This window comes from Taeniopygia guttata, chromosome 3, assembly GCF_048771995.1.
Source record: "Taeniopygia guttata chromosome 3, bTaeGut7.mat, whole genome shotgun sequence".
Classification (NCBI taxonomy): Eukaryota; Metazoa; Chordata; class Aves; order Passeriformes; family Estrildidae; genus Taeniopygia; species Taeniopygia guttata.
The window spans coordinates 104204787-104224657 of record NC_133027.1 but is presented as its reverse complement, the minus strand read 5'-3'; the positions used below and the strand labels follow the sequence as shown (position 1 = coordinate 104224657).

Genomic DNA, 19871 nt, shown 5'->3' with positions numbered 1-19871 from the left:
GAGATCAGCCTCAGGCCACGAGTACTCAGGAAGAGAAAATTATTCATTCCTTGGAGACGCGTGCCATTTCTGGAATGAAGGCTGATTTGTCAGCACAGAAACAAGGATGTCAAGCATACTTCTTGGAGCAGGCATACCTGAAATTTTCCCAGGGACAGCAAAGATTACACTTTCCCTGATACCAGTACTGGAATTATATCTTTTCAGAAGCAAGGGAATGAAGAGTAACCACACTGCAAAATTATAAATTCTCCTTCCTACTGTAACCAAACATTTTCAGAGCCTTTCCCCTGCTCTTGCCAGGCTGATCACTCTCTTTATCCCCCTATTTAAACTCATGAGCAAGGAATATTTTACTACTGTCATGAAGGAGTGGTTACACAGAGAGTAGAGAAGTGAACACAAATGCAGGAAAGAAGGTATGTAGGTAGGTTTGGGCTTGGTTCCCTATCTATACAATAGTCCATAAAGATTGATGGCACTGTAGCATTTCATAGCACATATTGCCTTGTGTATAGTTAAATCATTTTTTTAATTTGGAAAGTTAACATTCAGCAAGAGTGCTGCCTGGCAGTACACAGCAGCTCCTCCATCCAAGGAAGAATTCACATCTCCAAGAAGGACATATTCCTTCTGCTGTCAGTGAGCCATTTTCTACTGTGTGCCAAAGTGTCTGCAGAAGTCTGTCAGTCAAGACAAAACACATAGACTCAAAAACTTGGCCATGCCCTTCCTCACAGTCTGCTACAAACCCAAGAGCAAGCCAGACAGCATCTGGGGAGGATACAGGAGGAAAGGTGACCTCCAGTTCACCAGCGGGTGTGAACAGAGAGGAGAGATGTATTGATTCTGCTATTCTGGGTACGTCTCACCCCAACACCCACGTTCACACACATCCATATGAAACATTGCTGAAACCCCCAACACAATGTGGTGCATTCCATCCGCTGCACATTCATTCAGGACACCCTGAGAATGATGCCTATCCATCCTGCTTGTACAGCATCCTACGTGGGACAGTCTCTCACACTGCCATTTCTACAGTTCCAGCCTTTCCTCAGCCCTCCTGCTTTTCTCAGCCCCTGTGCAGATATCTCTGTATCATTGCAATTGCCCCAAGGCAGCATTCTTACCTTCACATCTTGCACCAGGGTCCTCACCAGCAGCAGCTGACATAGATCCTGTGACTCATGGTCACAAGCCTATGTATATCCTATGTGGTGCTGGTTAGGTTGGGAAGAAGCTTTGGTTGGAAACAGAAGAGCGAAGAGACAAAGATGGATGTACCATTCATTTCTCAAATATGACTGGAGGTACATGTTGCTGCAACAGATTTACAAGTAGACCAACACTTTTTTTCAATTTGTTTTCAGTGCTCAGAGTTATTTTTGGCCAAGAATGCTATTCTTTGAGTGAGCTCCTCTGGAGGCTTCTTCTTCCTGTGAACCGTGGACTGGTTCACTGAGCAGCCTCCAAGTCCTGTGTGGTAAGCTATCAGTTCCAAGAAGAATGAGTCAAGTGTTTGCCCACATGAAATTCATTCCCTGTTATTTTAGGAAGAAGCAGAGAGGCTCATAACTCATTCTCATCATTGCTGGGAAGCAGTCACCAGGTCTCTTGCACAATGCATCGAACTGTGCTTTCATAGTGATTTAGGCAATATGATGTTACAGCCAAGGTAACACATGACATGGCAATGCCATGGAATGTGCCCTTGTAACAAATATTAAATATTTCAGCAGATATCCTTGCATTTCAACAAGGATCATCCATCTACATCCAGACTGAGATCTGTTGAAAATATTATAAAACACATTCATCTAATTATTTTTAACTTGTTAATGAAATAATTGCATTACTAACATTGCATTACAAAATACTAATGACAGTAATAATTTGAATTCTTACTATTACCATGAATTAAATCTCACACATGTCCATCAACATTTATATTGTTTGTTTTTCCTTTGAATGTAAATGGCTTGGAATCATTGGATCATTAATTTTATTTTGGAAAAATTAGGCTCAGTCTGCAAACCATTATTTGATCTTGCTTTTTTTAAAAACAGACAGAATCTGTGTTCATCCTTTCTTTTCACTGTGCAGATGCATCTTCTGCAGTAAACACAGAAAAGCAATACTCAGCAGAGTCTCAGGTGAAGATATTAGCTCCTCCACTCCAAGCCTAACTTGACACATGGCCTCAAGATACTCTCCTTTATCAGACTGAACATTTCTATCTTGAGTGTCACTCCAGACACAGAATTCCTGCAGTGCTCCATATGGCTCGTGGATGGGTTCATCCAGGCTGAGGAGCTTCATCACTGTAATGCCTAATTAGCTCCATGACTTCAGGACCTGTAGAATACACCAGCCCTGCCTACAAAGTCCATATCACGATCTGAAAGTACTGATGGTGTACCCTCAAACAGGCTTACAGAACAGACTTCTTGCACCATTCCCAAATCCTGCCTTCTCTTATGGTGCTGAATTCAGCTGTGTAGTTTCCTATGAAGCCTCAAGGCACAGTGTCTGCTCTACAGATGTTTGATGAGCCAGTAAAAAGCACAGAATAAAATGCCATGCAAAACCAGAGTGGCAAGTGGTCACTGGAGCTGAGACTGAGGTTAAATTTACTTCTAAATCTTCTCTGTCAACAAGTTATTTAAGGCTTGCCTTTATATTTTTATCCTTCCTGCTGGTTTGAGTTTCTGGATCATTACAGCAGATTAATGATAAATATACTAGTAAGATAGACTTCCTCCCAGTGGTTGGAAACATGTATTTTAGAAACTTTTTCCTCTACCAGTTTATTTCAGTGAGAATTAAAGTTTCCAAGAAACAAATCAGTCTATTTATATGTTAGATGAGAAATGGTAAGGGTAGATTTTACTTTTTAAATTTCAGCAAAACCAAGAGTAATTTATAACTGTGCCATTAAGATGTAGTCTGGAGAAAAATGAGCAGATGTGAGTACATTTCTAAGTACCCATCAGTTTAGCTTGATGATGAGTGAGAATGCAGGTTTTTTTACATTCCATATACAAAAAGAAGATGCTGGAATAATCTCAGCAGCATCTCAATTCTGCAGTCTTTATGGCATGCTTGGAGTTGCAATATTCACAATCTCCACTGATGTTCACAGGGTAATGTAAGTATTGACAGTTGGTAATTTCTCTAAAGAAGTAAGACCTATGCTTTAGGGAGCCCCTTAAGAGAATTATCTCCTCCCTGAGTGATAATTGTATATAGCAACTACAATCAATAAATACCTTTTCAATTCTAATAATTTGAATCTTATATTGACTCAAACGTGACCCTCTGCTAATGTGACCACTTCACAATATGAGAGGTATGTTGGCTAAACTCATGTGACTGCAGCTTCCTGGAATAATAAAGCCACAGACAACTGCAGAGAAAACTCCAAACACATCACACTACACCCAGCTTTTAACAGCATTCATGGAAAGAAACACAGAGAGAAAGAAAGCAGAGAACCAAAGGATATTCATTAATTCACATGAAAATACCAGATGGAATAAGATTGCTGAAGGTTTGGATTATACAGTTATATAGTTATGGTTCTGAAAATTAGGTTCTAAAGCCTCTAAGGAGTTTTTGCAGCACCACTACATTTGAAGTCCTAGACTTGATGGCTTTTTTCACTCCAGGATTATTCTCCTTGTTTGGATTAGCCCTATACACCAAGATGGTGACTAACAAATGTAGCAAGACAGATAGAAAAGCTCTTTAGACTTCTTTTGGGAATTCAGCAAGATGGAGACTGACACAGATTGTTTAACAATTTAAAACGGAATGACATCACACTTTTGACTTCCTTACCAAAGCTTTTCAACATACCACCTGCAAGTAGGGGAAAACTGTGTGGTGTAGATCTGCTTGTGCTTTTAAGATAGAGGATGGGGGGAGAGGGAAGCAGATAGGAGGGAAGGACAGAGGGAGAAAGGGCAAGCTGGTTAATGTTTTTCTTTCAGCTTGTTTTCTATGAGTCACACCACTAAGTATTTGCATTAGCAGGTCTCCTGCTGCTGCTACATCATTCAGCTGTTTGTTTAGTTCCTGTGCCTCTTGAAAAGTCCAGCAACACTGAATTTTTATACATGCTTCTCGTACTTTGTTAATAAATTAAATCTTTAACAATTAAAGTGTTCCCATCACTGTTCTTCTACCTGTAGAAGTAGCAGCCCCTCCAGTTTCAGTGCTATTTCTCACTCAAATAAAAGGCTACAGAAGCAGACCAATATTTATAATTACTTCATTTTATGTTGTCCTCTGATCAAATTGAATCAGAAAAACTGAAAATAACAACATGACTGGCATGTCCCAATAAACAAGTTTAAAGTTCAAAGCTTCATATTCCCACTTGTGAATTAAAATAAAAAAGTTGCTTAGTCTTAAGTGTTTGCAAACCCAAACACTGAGTATAACTTGACCAAATCTCTTTGAAAGAGTTGTATTTCTATCTTTAGGTATGAGACAAACATTGTCCAGAAACAGATCAAATGAGAAGTTATATAAAGTAAGACCGAGATTGCCTTATTCCTGCAAAATTGGTTCTTCAAAAAAATCTTGTTACTGAGTTTAACAAAAGTACGGCTGTGAGCAAAACTCTGTCATGAAGAGAAGTTGCTAAGTCTAATTAAAATAAAAAGGAAAAATGGCAGACAGCTTATTTTCTTTTTATGAGTATAAACAGCAATTTGCTGTTTGATGACCTTTCTCTCTTGCTTATTCCCCAGCATTCGGAATTTCTTTAATAGTTTGCTTTCAACTAAGCTTTTTTTTTTTATTTTCAAGAGTGCCAGCACAAGATATGCTAATCAAACACAAGCCACAGACCTGTCCTATATGAAAAGGCAATAAAATCACACAAACCTACCTGTTCACAGAGAAAAGTAGCCCAGACTAGAGATCCACTCTATGAGAGAGACAGGGTCTCAAGAGGAGTGCTTGTAAAGGAAGCTCTTCAAAACAGCTCTGTATCTTCTACATAAGATGTTTGTTTTGGTATTCCTTCTCTTTAATCAAAACAATGACTGGTGGGAGAAAAGCAGGTGTTTTAAGCCTTGTCTTGGTTGTAAAAGAAACAGCACATTAAGAGAAACTTTTCCTCATTGCAGGCATGTGATCTACGCCACTCTCTCTTGGTTCAACCCCAAACGGCGAGTGTGGATAAATGGTATCTTCTTACTTATGACATCTGTTCCCTGTGTGAATTCAGACATGCGTGTCCTGACTTCAATAACAAAAATGCTTTTTTTCTAGCTACTTGTTATTCTTGCTACACCAACATAACTGAGAGAATATGAGCTATAGCTCTTGTCTATCTTCAACAGAACTATGGGATAATTAAAGGACTACTCAGTTCTTTCCGTGCAAATTAACTGCCTAAGCGAAATTTAAAACATAGCTCACTCTTCAGAACGTTTGTAACTTGTACTGATCTGCTAGAAGACAAGACATTAGCATACAAAAATGTTTAGTTGCTTTATTTAATTAATCTGGAGACTTCTGGGTAGAGAGTCTGTCTTCCCCTTGTCACCTGGGCATATTTTTTGAGGTGATTGAAAACATTGAAGAATTCTTTGAAGCTGGAAGTTTACTGTACAATTACTGTTCAATTACTGCTCTACAATTACTGATTCATTCTAGATCCATTCTTGCCCTATATGCCACTTGGGCTGGGGATGGCTTTCAGAGAGGGGACTTCTAGGATGACTCTGGAACAGCAGGTCACTCTCTATATAAAAAATGGCAAGGCACTGCAACAACTTATGTACTACATCTTTTTTTTCTGGAGCATGGTATTGATGTTTAAACCTCTTTAGGTATACACAAGGAGCATCAGTGATCAGTGTGTTCTATGCAGGCTGCCCTTCCTCATCTCTTATTCTACAGTGGGTGAAACCCGTTGGCTGAAACAAAGCTGCTCCTCTGCAGTGGCTCAGGCACAATAAATAAGAGTGTACTATAACTGTCTGTTAATTAAAATACTCCTTTACTTGAAGTACTAAAATACTATCTGGGCTCTGAAAATGCTTGATTTTATCCTTGCTAACAACCCCATGAAGAATTTGCTTCAAATTTAAACGAGCCTATGCTTTCCTTTAGTATAAAGTTTTTGCCTGATCATATGACCTGTATTCTTCCACTGAGGTTTCTTCAGTTCCAGCTCTGCAGTGCCACACATCTGCTCAACAGCTTCTTGAGGAGCTGCATGATCTGACAGGGAGTGGATGCAGAGTTCTGAATAAACACAGTTTTTAAAAACTGCAGGAAATATCAGGGCAGTGCTCACACGAGGTCTAATTTATCCTTTGGTCACTTAATGCCGATAATAGAGGTCGACGATAGAGAGAGCGTGCCCTGGGCTATACGCTGGTTCATTACACACACGTGGCTCCCTTTAAGTTTAATGCGAATTTAACGTACCAAGGAAAGAGAGGGCATACCCTTCAGGGTGAGTGCACACTCTCAAAACAGCTAATGAACCCGCACAATAATGGGGGGTTGTTGTGCCTGTTTCTAAGATAGCTCCAAAGACCGAATACTGATAACTAAGAACTTTTCTGACTTATGCTTCGAGTGTCCATCTCCATCAATAGCTCTTGACATCATTAACATCACTCTGAACATCAGGTGTGGGGAGCATTCCTGCTACCAATCCTTCAAAGGGATGCCCAGTTCAGAAAGGCACTAAGGCACAGCCCTTACAGGGCCTGCTGACCACCGGTATTGAGCTTCTGGTCATTTTGGCTTCGCTCACGCCTCAGGCTTTGGTGCAGGTGCCCCTCTGGGCCTCCCCGGGGGCTGAATGTTCGATGTGCCAAGCGGAGCCTCCCGGGCGTCTCTCCCGTGTGCTCCCGGCCGGGCACGCTTCACCAGCCTCGCCTGCCGAGCCAGACCCGCGCTCGCCTCTAAAAATAGCTCGGCTGAGCTATAAATAGCAGCGCCTGGAGCGGCTCCGGAGAGCCCCCGCCAAGGCTGCTGCTGCTGCTGCTGCTGCTGCTGCTGCTGCTGCTGCTGCTGCTGCTGCTGCTGCTGCGGCTGCGGGAGGAGAGCGCCCTCGGGAAGGGCCCCGAGGGGAAGGAGGATGGATGGATGGATGGATGGATGGATGGATGGATGGATGGATGGATGGATGGATGGATGGATGGATGGATGGATGGCCAGGGCAGGGCACGGCGCTCCTCCCCGGGCGGCCGCGGGCACGGGTGGATCTGCGGGTGTTGCTGCGCGGGGCCGGGACCGCGGCACCTCGGTCAGGAACTTCTTCCTTCCTTCCCTCCTTCCCTCCTTCCCTGCCCCTCTCGCCCTGTGGGCAGCGGGGCCGCAGAGCCAGGAGCAGGGCCTTTCCAAGGGCAGCCCAGTGACACCAGGGCACCACGGGGACACAGCGGGCACTCCCTGAATGCACACCGGGAATGCCCCAACAGGTTGCCCGGGGAGCTGTCCGTCCTCCTAAGAGACATTCAAACGCCACCCGGACACGGCTCTGGGCTCCAGATCTGAGTGGCCCTGCTTGAGCAGAGAGCTGGACCAAATAACCTCCAGAGGTCCCCTGCCACCTCCAGTGCCCTGTGATCCTGTGAAATCCTGTAGAGCCTTGCTTGGAAAAAGCAGAACTGAGGATTCTCCTTCACGTAAGGCTTCCAAGATTGTGCTAAAATTTCGTAAGAGCTTTCTAGTCTGGTGTGTTGCTGGTGCTTATGGCTTTGTGGTGAAGGTCTCTTAGGGCAAACTTTGATTGCAGCTAGCAGGCCTCCAGTGGAGAGCTGCCGGTGCCTTAAGAGAGCGAGCAGCAGGGAATTGCACTTAATGCCTCCTCCTTTCACTTCTGACGTTCTTTCTGCAAGGAGCAGCAGGGCTCCCCTACTATGCTGTATGATCTCGCTCTGTTAACTAATTTCACCTTGTAACAGGAATGCTCTTGCTTGCACAGTGAAAATAAAAATAAAAAGAAATAAAATTCCCATGTCAGTAAAGCATTTTGGCTTATAGTGCTGTAGTTTTAAACAATGTTGTTCTCTCCTACTGAATGCTCTGCTTGCTTTCTGATCTAACCTGTGCCTTGCACCATTTGGGAAGATAAGAGAGCACATAAGAATCAGAAGAATTTTCCCACACCACTGTAGGTCATTTGCTGAGAAGAGGAGCTGAGTCTCCATGAGGAAGCCAGCCAGTGTTTTCCTGTAGTAGTTAGTCAGTACCACCTTGCAAATGTTCATGCATCTGAAGATACTCAGACCTTCTTCATAGGGATTCATTGTAATCAGATACTTTTTTTTCCCCCATTAACTGCTAGAAGAAAGTGCCTTTTTTCAGAAAATAAATTTAGTTGCAAAGATCCAGTACAGCCACACAGTTTGAAGAGTTCATTTTGTTAAGTCTTTAGCAGTCAATGAAGCCCCTACAGCCAAGCCCTCACGTTATTTGAAGAAACTACTTGAGTACACCATTTTGGAATACAAGATAGAGGTGTCACCTCTCTGTTACTTTCACAAACATGCACATACCTGCCCATATTTCTTCATACCTTCTGCTTGGAAACACTAGAGAGATTCTAGAGGATCAAATTGTGACTTTATTGAAGCCCATGTCAACATCATTGTGGACTTTAATGGGAGTTGCAGTAGGAACCAAATTTACAATTGTGATTAAAAGCACAAGTAAAATGCACTTGCCCATTTACAATCATTACATATATTTTTAAGTGCTTTTGTGGGCCAGTTGTAAAGGATAAAAATAGGAAACAGGTTTTATGGGGTGTTTTTTTTCTCTCTACTCTTTTTTTAAAATTAATTACAAAGAAATAAAAATATGCAAAAAGGTGTCCTGATACTTCTGGACTATCATAGAATGAAAATATTAAGAATTTTCAACAATATAAAGAAGTTCCAATCTAAATAAATGAAATTATTATGAAGTTATAGAAACAAGCTCATTCATACACGGACAGCTCTAGTTGCCCAAAAATGCAGAGTTCAAAAATCTTTTTTAAGACATTCCAAGGAATACACAGGTACAGCTAGGTAAATAGAGACTTTAAGATCTGGCTGGTTCTGGCAGCCTGCTCCATTAGCATAATGAGAAAGTCTTAACTCTTTCAATTATTTACAATTGTTTGACCCCATTCTGCATGGGAAGTGAATTCCTACTGAAAACTTTTATGTTTGTCACTCAGGAAAGACACATAAAAATATCATCTTTTTCATCCTGCAATAGCTGATTAAGCCAAGATCTCATAAACATATGATGATAACTTTACCACCTATAATTCTCCCAAAATTTTGCTGGTATCAGCCTTTGCTGAGTTTTCATTAATATCTGATAACATATTTTCCCCTGTCCTCAAATCTACATTAAATTTGTGACAGTGCATCTTTAGATAATTTGCTTGTAAATCACAGGTTTAACTTTATCGCAGCACATTTAGACATCAGTGGCTGTCTTTAGTTCTTTAATTTAAAACTTTAAAGTTGTTAATTTGGCCTCATTAGTTGAAGTGTCACAGTATACAATTCACAGGAGTATTTGGGAAATTTTAAAATGCTGAGTTAATACTACTTGCCACTTCAGAGGAATTGAAACTCTTTCAAGGCAGCTGCTGAAGTGTTTGCTAGTACAAATATGTATAGATAAATACTGAGATCTTGTTTCTCATCCTTTTAATTGTGTTTAAAGATGACACAAACTGATGTATCAACTACTCCATAGCAAATTCTAATAGACTTACTGGGAAGAATAATTAATCTCTTCCTTTATTCAGCAGGTAACTTCTGGGTGTTAGAAGACGTAGTATGAGGACAACAACAGATTGGGTTATGCATTCACTTGCTGAAGGGTTTTTTCAGGTACTTCAAAGGCAGTATCCAGGTGATAGGATGCTGAACTAGATGGATTGCAGTTGTGATACAAAGGATCATTATTTTATTGACATATGTCACAGAAAACTCAGCCTCTTGAACAGATAGTGCTCATACCTCAGTGCCTTGCACTGGCTCTGCAGTTATCCCCTGAATCGTGCTTCATACAGCCTCATATGGGGTTTTCTCCTTGGCATTTAGGAAAAGAAGCATCACTGTTCCTGCTGTCCTTGTGCTAGAGGCTTTATGACTAGATGGAGCAGAGCTGTTTTATTGGCTTTCGGCCACCAGGAGCTTTTTTGCGTATTCTGAAGAAATTCCCAGTTTGCTGGGATTTCCAGTGCTTCACCCTCCCATGTCATTGCTGTGGCCACCCTTGTGGCTGATGGTGACTTTGCTCTGTGACGCCTGACACTGCCTATGCCTCACCAGCACCAAAGGTGCTGGACTGAGCTTCCTGGCCACCCTGCCAAGTGCACAGCAGGCCCCTGACATGACATAAAGAAAAGAAGAAGTTCCCAGTTCTTTCTTTCTGCTCTTCAGCCATCAGTCTGTTATTTCTCTCTGGTGCAGCTGCTGCAGGAAGAGGCCGTATTACCTCTGTGAACTGTGGAAACTTGTAGCTTACTGCTGTGAGCCAGCAGGTTTCAAATGGGAACTGCAGTTCCTTGTGAAGATCTTATGTTCAAGATGGTCACCTTTGACCTACCACATGGCACATCAGTGGTGGTTTACAGTTCTGGAGGTTGAAAAATGGAAAATAGAAATAATACTATAATACTGAACAGTATGACAATTTAAAGGGATGAAATTATTTTCTTGTTGAAATCCCAGCAAAATAAATTATAGACTTATTCATATATTTCATTCATGCAATATTGTAGTTTCAGCAATTGTACTGAACACTGGTTTTATCTTACAATGCTTTATACCCGACAAAATGAGGGAAAATTCAGCAATTTTTCACGGTATAGAACAGAAGTTGGCTTCAAAATTTCTTGCTTTGTCAGGCAGTAACATTCCAATGTCATGTCATGTAGAAAAAGTCAAAGCATGTGCATGAGCAGAGGAAATCCAATCAAGTAATGGAAAAAAATCTAAAACTCAAGGGAGAAGAGACAGCAATTACCAGCTGCTCTAGTTAAATACTTCTTTCTGTTCTCCCTTTCAATCTTTTGATTGAATTTCTTTTTTAAGGTACATTCTTAATTCTAAATTAATGTAGTTCACACATGTCCTGCCATGCCTTGGCATGTCAGCGCTAGGATAAAATTAATGGAATGAGTTGTGTGAAGGCCTGTTAATTAACAGTGAATTTGCTCTGATCTGTGGTAGTTTTTTTTTCTTACTAGGCATTATTTCTGGTTTCAGCCTTTATAGGCAGGAGGATATCAAATAGTAAATAAAACAAGACTAGTAGACTCGGGGTGTGTTCTGTTTGTAGGTCAGTGGCCCTGATGCAGCCTGTGGCTTTATATTGCTTAAAACAATGGAGATGAGCTATTAGCCAAGCCATAATGACAGAAGAAACTGAGTCTGAATAGGTTTTTTCATTTATAAACTTACACTGTAAATAATATTGTTTATAGGAAGGCTGTAAAGTGGCAAAACACTTTATCAGCATGGCTCTGCAGCAGATCAGAAGTTCATTTGGTCAGTTCATATCGTCTCCAGTGCTGGCCATAAGTAGATGTCTGGGAAAGTCTAAGAACAGGACAAGAACACAATATTTTCCCTTTTTCCTTTCTCAGCCTTTTGGGGAGAAATGGCCTTCAATCTTTGGCTGACCAGTGTGGTGGACACATAAACCTCAGGTTTCTCCAACAGCACCCGTCTCATGTTTCAGTGCTTATTTGTACTTAAATTGTTTCTCATGACTTGCTGGCTGTTTTGGGGTAGTGCTTAAATGTGGCAGATCAAGATTCATTTTGTGAGGCAGGTCTGCACAGAGTGCAGGACAAGTATTGCACTGAGAAACTTTAAACTTCTGGTTTCACTAGACAAAACAGACTGGAAAGGGAAAAGATACACTTCATAGTCTTTGATCCTCTAATTTAGGCAGTAATTATAAACATATTCCTAAAATCTGACAGGTCGTACATTGCTGCAGAACCCTTCATAGCAATTTGAAGCTCCAGGAAATTTCCATTGCCACAGCACTTGAGCTTCTTCACAGGGAGCAGAGAGAAAACATTTGCTTGCTCTGGGGGAGAGCAGAGCATGCTGATGGAGGAGGCTGTCCATCCTAGGCTGGGTGCTGCCACAAACCTCCCAGGCAGTAGAGAAAGGGACACTCCAATGTCTAGACCATGTCCAAGGTGAGTCTTGAGCATTAATAGAAGGGAGAAACTGTATTGCAGTCAATGTTCTAAAGTCAATGTTTTCTCTCCTTAGAAGAAAATCAGATTTTTGCAAGAAACAGGGGAGATGGGGGTAGATGTGATGAATTTTCAAAGGAGTCTAAAATAACTGAAGCGAAGTGCCAGCTGCAAGTTCATATCCATCAACAGAGACAGCACAAATTTATTTATATCTTGATTTTACCTGCCCAGGAAGGGGCCATTTTTCTTGTTGATAAATGTGAAGTGTTTCACTTACAGTGTGCTTATTTTAGAAACTCAAAAAAATGTTCCTGCCTTTATTAAAATAAGTACTTGACTGTGTTGCACTAAAATCCATGAGCTTCCACAGCATGGCTGTGTACTTGAGAGGTAGCTCAGTTACTTTCTCGGGCAATCATGTAATTTGTGCTTCATCAACTACAGTTTATATATTAATGAATAGGCTCCTTGCTGTCAAGTTCTTTCATTTGGATGCTGTGTAAATGATAACAATTTGCAGATGAGCTCTGGCCCATGAGAAGCCCAATAGGAGTCATTCTTTATCCTGCAGGGCAAGAGCATAGGCTAATCAGTACTTGAACAGCCCACAGATGTTTAATTGAGATAAAAGGACTGATACAATTAAGGTGCTCTTTCTATTTATTTCAGGATCTTGAAAGCATTAATAGGAAATTATGTATCTGCCCTGGATGAAAAGAAATAATTGATCTGTATGCAGAAATGACATGTAGGGGTGAAAATGTCTGAGCAAGACATAAAAGGAAGACATTCTCCTAATATACATCACTAGTTATGCCATGTTCTGTTTTGCTAATGAAAAGAGATAGAAAATAAAGAGCAGAGTAATAATTTTTCCACATACTTTTATGGTTTTCTTATTATTTTTCTCCTGTTCTTATTTTTCTGCCTGTATAGACACCCAAACTGTAGCACCTCCCGTATACATCAAAGAAATTTGATGAAGGACTGCCTTGATCTTTCTTTCTTTCATCTGTCTCTCATTACTTCTCCATGTTTTCTCTGTAGCTAGGTGGATACCACCCAGTGACAGCAAAGGCATTTGAAAAGGAGTGTCTTTGCTCTGTTGAGGGGCCTTGCAGCTGACAGGCACATTGCTAAAATTGGATCCCATGATCAGTGGGAGGATGGCCGGGGTTTGGGTTCATCCACATCTTCACAGGGGTTTGCTAAGGTATCACTTATGTAACTGTAACAGTTGCTTAATTTACCTCCAGCTCTTAACACTTAATCATGTGGTTTATGCTATCAGATAAATGAATACCACAAAATACAAATATCGTGTTCATCCCATACAAACAAGTATGATAAGCTTTAGTAGAGGCTGTTGAGTGACAGGACTGTTCAAAAACTAAGAAAAAGATATGGTGCCTTAATAAAATAAATATTAGAACCCCTCTGCTTGAGCTTTTGCATTCTTTTTTCTTTTTTACCAGGTTGAATCTGGAGGGTCTGTCTCAATTCCCAGGTTCCAGAGCTTTCAAATTTTCACATTTTTTAGCTATTTGTACCCGAGTGAGTTCTGAGAAGACCAGGGGAGGGTCTCTCAGGGCTTCAAGACTCAGAGATTGGGCATAAACTGAGTTCTCAAAGGTCTCAGGTTTCATGCTGCTCAGCAGGAAGGTCAAATGTAGTTTTGGGGTTCAGAAAAGAGGATGGTCCTGCTACTTCCACAAAGTTGGTGGGCCTGGAGACAGGAAGTGTTGGACTGGCTGCAGACCCAACAGAGGGGAGGCCATATGGTGTGACTGAATCCTGGGAGCCTCTGCTCTCCTGCAGCTGGCAGGATTCCTTGCAGACCTTAGTTATGTTTGAGAAATCCTGTTCTTCCTCTGCAAAATATTTCTGTTTTGACAAACCAATAAACAATGCCACAAAAAAATCCTATTTTTCTGGAAATCTTTGGATCAGCTTTAAAGTCCTGCACAAAAAATAGTCAAGCTGGGTTTATTTTAATGTTCTGGACTAAGTTTGTAAATGTTGCTTCCATAGCTGATGGCTGACAAGGGATCCAGGCTTCTGCAGGTATTGAGACATGGACCCAGAGGGATTCCAGTCCACTAGGAAATTAATGTGGATTTTAGGATGCTGAAAAATAATGCATGTCGGTTAGTCAGGTCTGAATGCCAAATGCATATCTTAGACATTGTAGCTCTGTGTTTCTGTGGATAAAGTTCCATTCCTTTTTATCCTAACTTGCTCTATCAATAAAAAATCCCCATTTCAAGTATGAATGCCATTGCTTAATAGCTATATCAAATCTCTTTCTGTTTCAGAACTATTCTAATCTTTCCACATTCTCATCAGTGTAAATGGTCTCACATATGTCCAAATTTCTAGCCTACTTTAGTATGTGGAGATTAATTCTAAAATATGACTATGTGAAAGAGGATTTTTGTCAATAGAGAATAGTACAGGAGACTAGACTGATTGTAACCTTTTTAAAGCTGCACTTATCATTAACTTTTGTACTGAGAGTCAATTTTTTCAACACCAGAGCCTTCAAATCTGGGAGCTGACGCTGCTTAGCAGCTTACTGGAGACAAATACAAAGCTTCAGAATCAAATCCCTTGTTTTTGGAGAATGATCCTCTCACAGCAGCAAATTCTTAGCTGTATGTTTGAATATATTTCATTGTAGATAATTTAAGATATTCAGAAAGAGTTGGTTTTATGTTGTCTGTGACTACCAATAGCAAGTTCCTTTCTTATCTGTGCACTGTAATTATTTAAAATGTGGAAAAAAAGCATCTCTTTTTCTTCTGATTTCCATTCAGCACTTTTACTATCACCTTTTTAGGTGTGCTGTAGTTTATATTCAATGAGTACAATTGCTATAGGATACAAACCAATAGGTAAAGCATTTTAGCATTTATCTGTTTGCTATAAAAAAGACCTGTTTTTTCTCATATGCTATTTACAGTCTGTGTCTCCTCTTGGAAGAACTGTGCATGGATGTAAAATACCAAAGTATAATGCTAACCAATTGCACTGATTTATCATAATCCAGAAAAATTAAAGCAGTTTGACACAAATAAAAGTTGCTACTGCAGTGTTTCTGTAGGGAGACAGATTAAGGTGTTACAGAAATGCAGAAAACACAAAGAAATTGAAGACAGTGTGCTGACAACAAAACAAATAATTAAGTAGAAATGAGCCCCTGCTATATCTGGGTCTTGTTCCCTCACCTACTAAGTGCAAAGATCAAGGCTTAATTTATAGTTGGGTTAGTAAGTATTGAGTGTGTAGTATAGATTCCCTACTGTGTCTTACACAGATTAAACAGAAATGGTCATAAATCATGATGGATTAAAAAATTCCTCCATTCTGAAATCCCAAAACACAACATTTTCTGTTGCTGTACCTGATTTTAAGCAGAGGTGAGGCAGAAGCTTTGCTCTCTCTCAGTCTGCTATGGCTCAAATTAAAAATGTCGCAAAAATTAGCACCACCTTTTCAAATGCTATAGACTACTTGTTTTCATTCTAAGAAAAGGCAGAAATAATAGCATCTGAATAGGTGCTGAGCTATTTTAAAGACAGTGCTAAGGCATGGTTTTACAAAGTCTGTCTATAAAGACCACAGGACTTTGGCTTGTAAGGAACATTGATAAATTACTGTTGTTAAGAGTTGGAACCTTTCACATTCAGAAACTCTACCAGACAGTTCCCTTGTTACACCATGAGACAGTTTGCTCTGGAAAAGGGTGTTCATCATTCAAGGCCTGATCTCACAGTAAACAGGAGGATGCTGCCAGTGGCATCACCTTGCCTACTCTCTGCCTCCCTGTGTGGTGTTATCATCCCAATGAGTCTTCAGAACATGAATTATCATTCGACCGTTTTCAAAATACTTCTTGCCGAAACAATTTCCTTTATTCGTGGCTTTCTATTGGGAAACACATCATTCCATGGAGATTGTAGGGCTCCCTGAGTCAAACATGGCTGCAGCTACAAAATCTATGCAGTGTTTCTTCTCATTAGAATGAAAATACTACATATTTCAAGAAAGTTAAAAGTAGATGTCCTGAGGTTTATTCACAGGTCTGATACTCAGAAAATCAAGTTGCATTTCTTTGCCATTAAATCTTTTCATCTCGTTACAAAGAACAAAGCCAGCTTTTTCAGCCTCCACAACAGAGACAATATATTTTCTTCCTCCTAATTGCTATTTATCTTGTTTGCAAACTTCAGTTATAAACTTCTTGGGTTTGTTAATGGGTGCCTGACTGTTTGTACAGAGCCTGGGACAGGGATCTGATTGAGACTTCAGGAAGTCACCAGAGTTCAAACAACAGCAGTAACATTCTGGTATGAGTCAACTGCTGAAAATGCTCCTGTAAGGAACTGGTTAATTAAAAGTCTGCCATTACTGTGACTTTGTTCCATCCACAACAACTGTTTTGTGCCTGAATCATGGGTTACATGTAGCATGCTCTTGTTAAATTAAATGTACTTTTGCCAAAGAGTTACAATTTTTGATACATGCTTCTTCCATTTTATCTGTTCTCACTCAGAGCAGTTTCCCACTGTCGTTTTTCTGCTTCAAATAATCCTAGAGTCATCGTTGAGCTGACGTGGTAGGATTGGATGCAAGAAGATAAAGAATTACTTAGTCCTAAAGTTGCACATGGATAAGACCTCTTTTCAATATCATATCCTTGTGTCTTTCATGCTTTTCAAAGATGTTTGACATTAAAAAGAAAGCCAGAAGAAGCAAAGATTAAGCCAGAGATAATTTCTATTTCAAAATAAAGAATCAAAATTATTAGTAGCAATATATGAGATGTAGCTAGACTAATTTGTTTCTAAATCTCTAGCCAGTATATATGAAGCTATGATTAAGTTCCACTATTTTCCAAAACATTACTAAAAATACTTAAGGAATATAACTAAATAAATAGCATTTTAAAAACCCCAAATATTTTGATGTGTTACCTTGGATTTGAGAGCAGTAACTTCCTTTGCCCATATCCTGTTGTGACGACAGAAGGATGTTTTCAAAAGACAAAAAAAAAAAAAAAAAAAAAAAAGCTGACCTTTTGATGATTTTATTAACTTAGGAACCCATGACAATTAGAAATATGAGCACAGAGGAAAAGTAATAAAGTTTACTCTGCTCCCATTTATTTAATGGTATTTTTATTTTATGTCTAAGGTGGCAAAGAATCTGATAGGAAAAAATAAAAAAGCACTGCTCGTAATCTTTCCAGCCTTTGTTTTCTTGGAGCATTACCTAATGCTCTCTGCTACCTGCATCCTTTTATATTTAAGAAGGCCATTCCAGACAGGTGATTTTGTTAAAAACTAAATTCCCAGTGTGAGGCCTGAGTTTCAGAACCAGTTGAAAATGCACTCTCTGAAACAAACAGCCTCTTTTTCAGGTGTCATCAAATAAAGGTCTAAAACCTGATTTAAGTCTCTGCCCTTAGATTTCGCTTAAAGGTGTAAACCCATGGTTAGTGAACTTGCAGCAAAGCCTTTCAAACCAAAAGTTTTAGTGTAATATATATATATGAGGACAAAATAAAAGGTTTCATTCTTTAAGGGACAGACACCCCTTGTTCCTCCCCCAAATTACGACATTGCCTTGAAACCAAAGAAAGAATTGTATTGATTTTTCCAGTTCTGATGACACTTGGTGTGTCCTTTGACATTCAGGATCATCTCTAAGGAGATATTTCCTTTACGACTGTCAAATCAAATCAGGAAAATCCAAGTTCACAATTAAGCAACTTCTGCTGCCAGACAGCCCTTTGGAGTATAAAGCTACTGAGCACCAGGTTCCTGTATGCCAGTTGACTTATCTGCTTAAGAAGCATGGAATTTTATGTGTGGGTTTAAAGTGATAAGATTTATCTGGTGGAGAGGATTATGTATGCACATTGCAGTGCTACTGGCTTGCTTCATATTAACAAGGAGTAGGTTTAAGATGAATCAAAATCATCTTTAAACTGAAGACAGTCTATTTAAATTAGAGTTAAAATTATTGCTGGATCTTTTTCAGACAGACAAATAGTTTCACTAAGATTAAATTAAGTTAAAAATGAGGACTGAAGTTTAGTCTCCATGATCAGACTTGCAGATTAAGGTACCAGCTTTTCCTCGATTTTAGTGGGAATTAGAAACACGACTGGATTGAAAATCGTACCACTGGACAGGTAGGGACTGAAATATTTTGGATTTCCTGTGAGTCTTTGTCAGTCTGACTCCTGTGAATTTATGTGGCTTTGGAAATTGAGACTTGGCCCTTTCAGTTTTAAATTTTACCTGTTAGCTGTAAAATTTACTCTGTTACATTTCTGACATAAATACATCTGTCAGCAGTGCAACATTTCTTCATAAAATTGGTGGAGTTCTGTGTATGTAGAATTTGTCTTCTCGTAACCTGTCCTTAATTCAAAATAAGCAGGTACACTTGTTTACTTTCTTTGCTGTATTGGCTCTGGCTTTTCTAGGTCTGGCTTCTGTGATGTAAGCCTATACTATTTTGTGGAGTATTTGTAGAAAATCTTCAATGCTATGCTTTTTTTCCTTACATGTTGCACAGTAACAGACTGAACTACTCCTTCTTCTGCCTTGAAGATATTTAGCAGAGATGATCTTTCAGATTGCAAAATATGTGACCTTTGTACAATGCCATGGCTCATTTTTGTGGCCTGAGGAAAATTGCCCTGCCAATGCTGTTGTAACAGAGAATTTTCTCTCAAAGGATCTGGTCTAAAGGGTCCTATTAACTGAGAGGGATTAAACCAAACAGAAGAAATCTGGCAGGGAAAGTTCCAGCCTTTCCATACCTGTATCAGTTGCAATGTGGCATTCTGGCCAGGAGATGATTCCTCAGTAATTCCCTTAAGGATCTGCAGAAAGAGAAAGATAATCATAATTCTTAATGTTTTCATTAATACATAACCAATACATTTTATTGCCAAGGGTCCCAGATAACCACAGTGCTCCTTGATGGGACCTTTCAGAGGACACATGAGTCTCAAAAGTAGCTGTAAGTATTCACATTATTACTTGAGAAGTGATAAGTGCTTCAATTTTCAAATAACAGCTTAAATATTATGACACTATTAAAAATACATATATTATTATTGAAATAATGTAAAGTAAATAAGTCCTTCTAGTATCTGCTCTATATCTCACTGTCTTAATTTAGACAAACAGCATTCCTGTTCAGGATGTTTGCCAAGCACCTGTGGAAGAACTGCTGGAAAGCTGTTCTGCCTTAAACTTCCCTTCTTAGAAATGCTGTTCCACTGTACCTTCTCCAAGTCCATATTCCCACTTGTAGGAGTTAGCAGTGGTATAAACTCTTTTCAGTACAGCAGGTCTACAGTTATATTAGTCTTTAAAGAGTAAAATAATTGACAAGTTACAGAGAACAGACTTTTACCCCAGTAAAAAGCAAAAGCAGTGGCTTTGAATCAGCAGTCTGGTGAGAAGCAAAGTCACCTCCTGTGTTTTCCAGTCACCTCCTGTTTTTTGTTTTCAGCTACATGGAAAAGACATGGAAAAGACATGTTTTATCACTGTCATTGTGTATCAGTCAAACTTTAATACTGCTATGACTGGATTTATGGTATGACATTATACCTCTAGATATGATATATTCTCCAGAC

The 19871-nt window shown here is 39.7% G+C and overlaps 1 protein-coding gene across 2 annotated transcripts in view; it reads right to left on the bottom strand.

Annotated features, from left to right (window-relative positions):
• KCNK2 (potassium two pore domain channel subfamily K member 2) overlaps positions 1 to 5163 on the bottom strand; it is a 127985-nt gene extending 122822 nt beyond the window's left edge. The window contains exon 1 of one of the 2 annotated variants that reach the window (XM_072927552.1): positions 4901 to 5163. The gene's annotated coding sequence lies outside the window, so the exon portion shown is untranslated. Of the gene's footprint in view, positions 1 to 1133; positions 1152 to 4900 lie in introns of those variants that run through there. The other variant, XM_012572394.5, reaches the window with a different exon arrangement.
• Positions 5164 to 19871: the final 14708 nt, after the last annotated feature.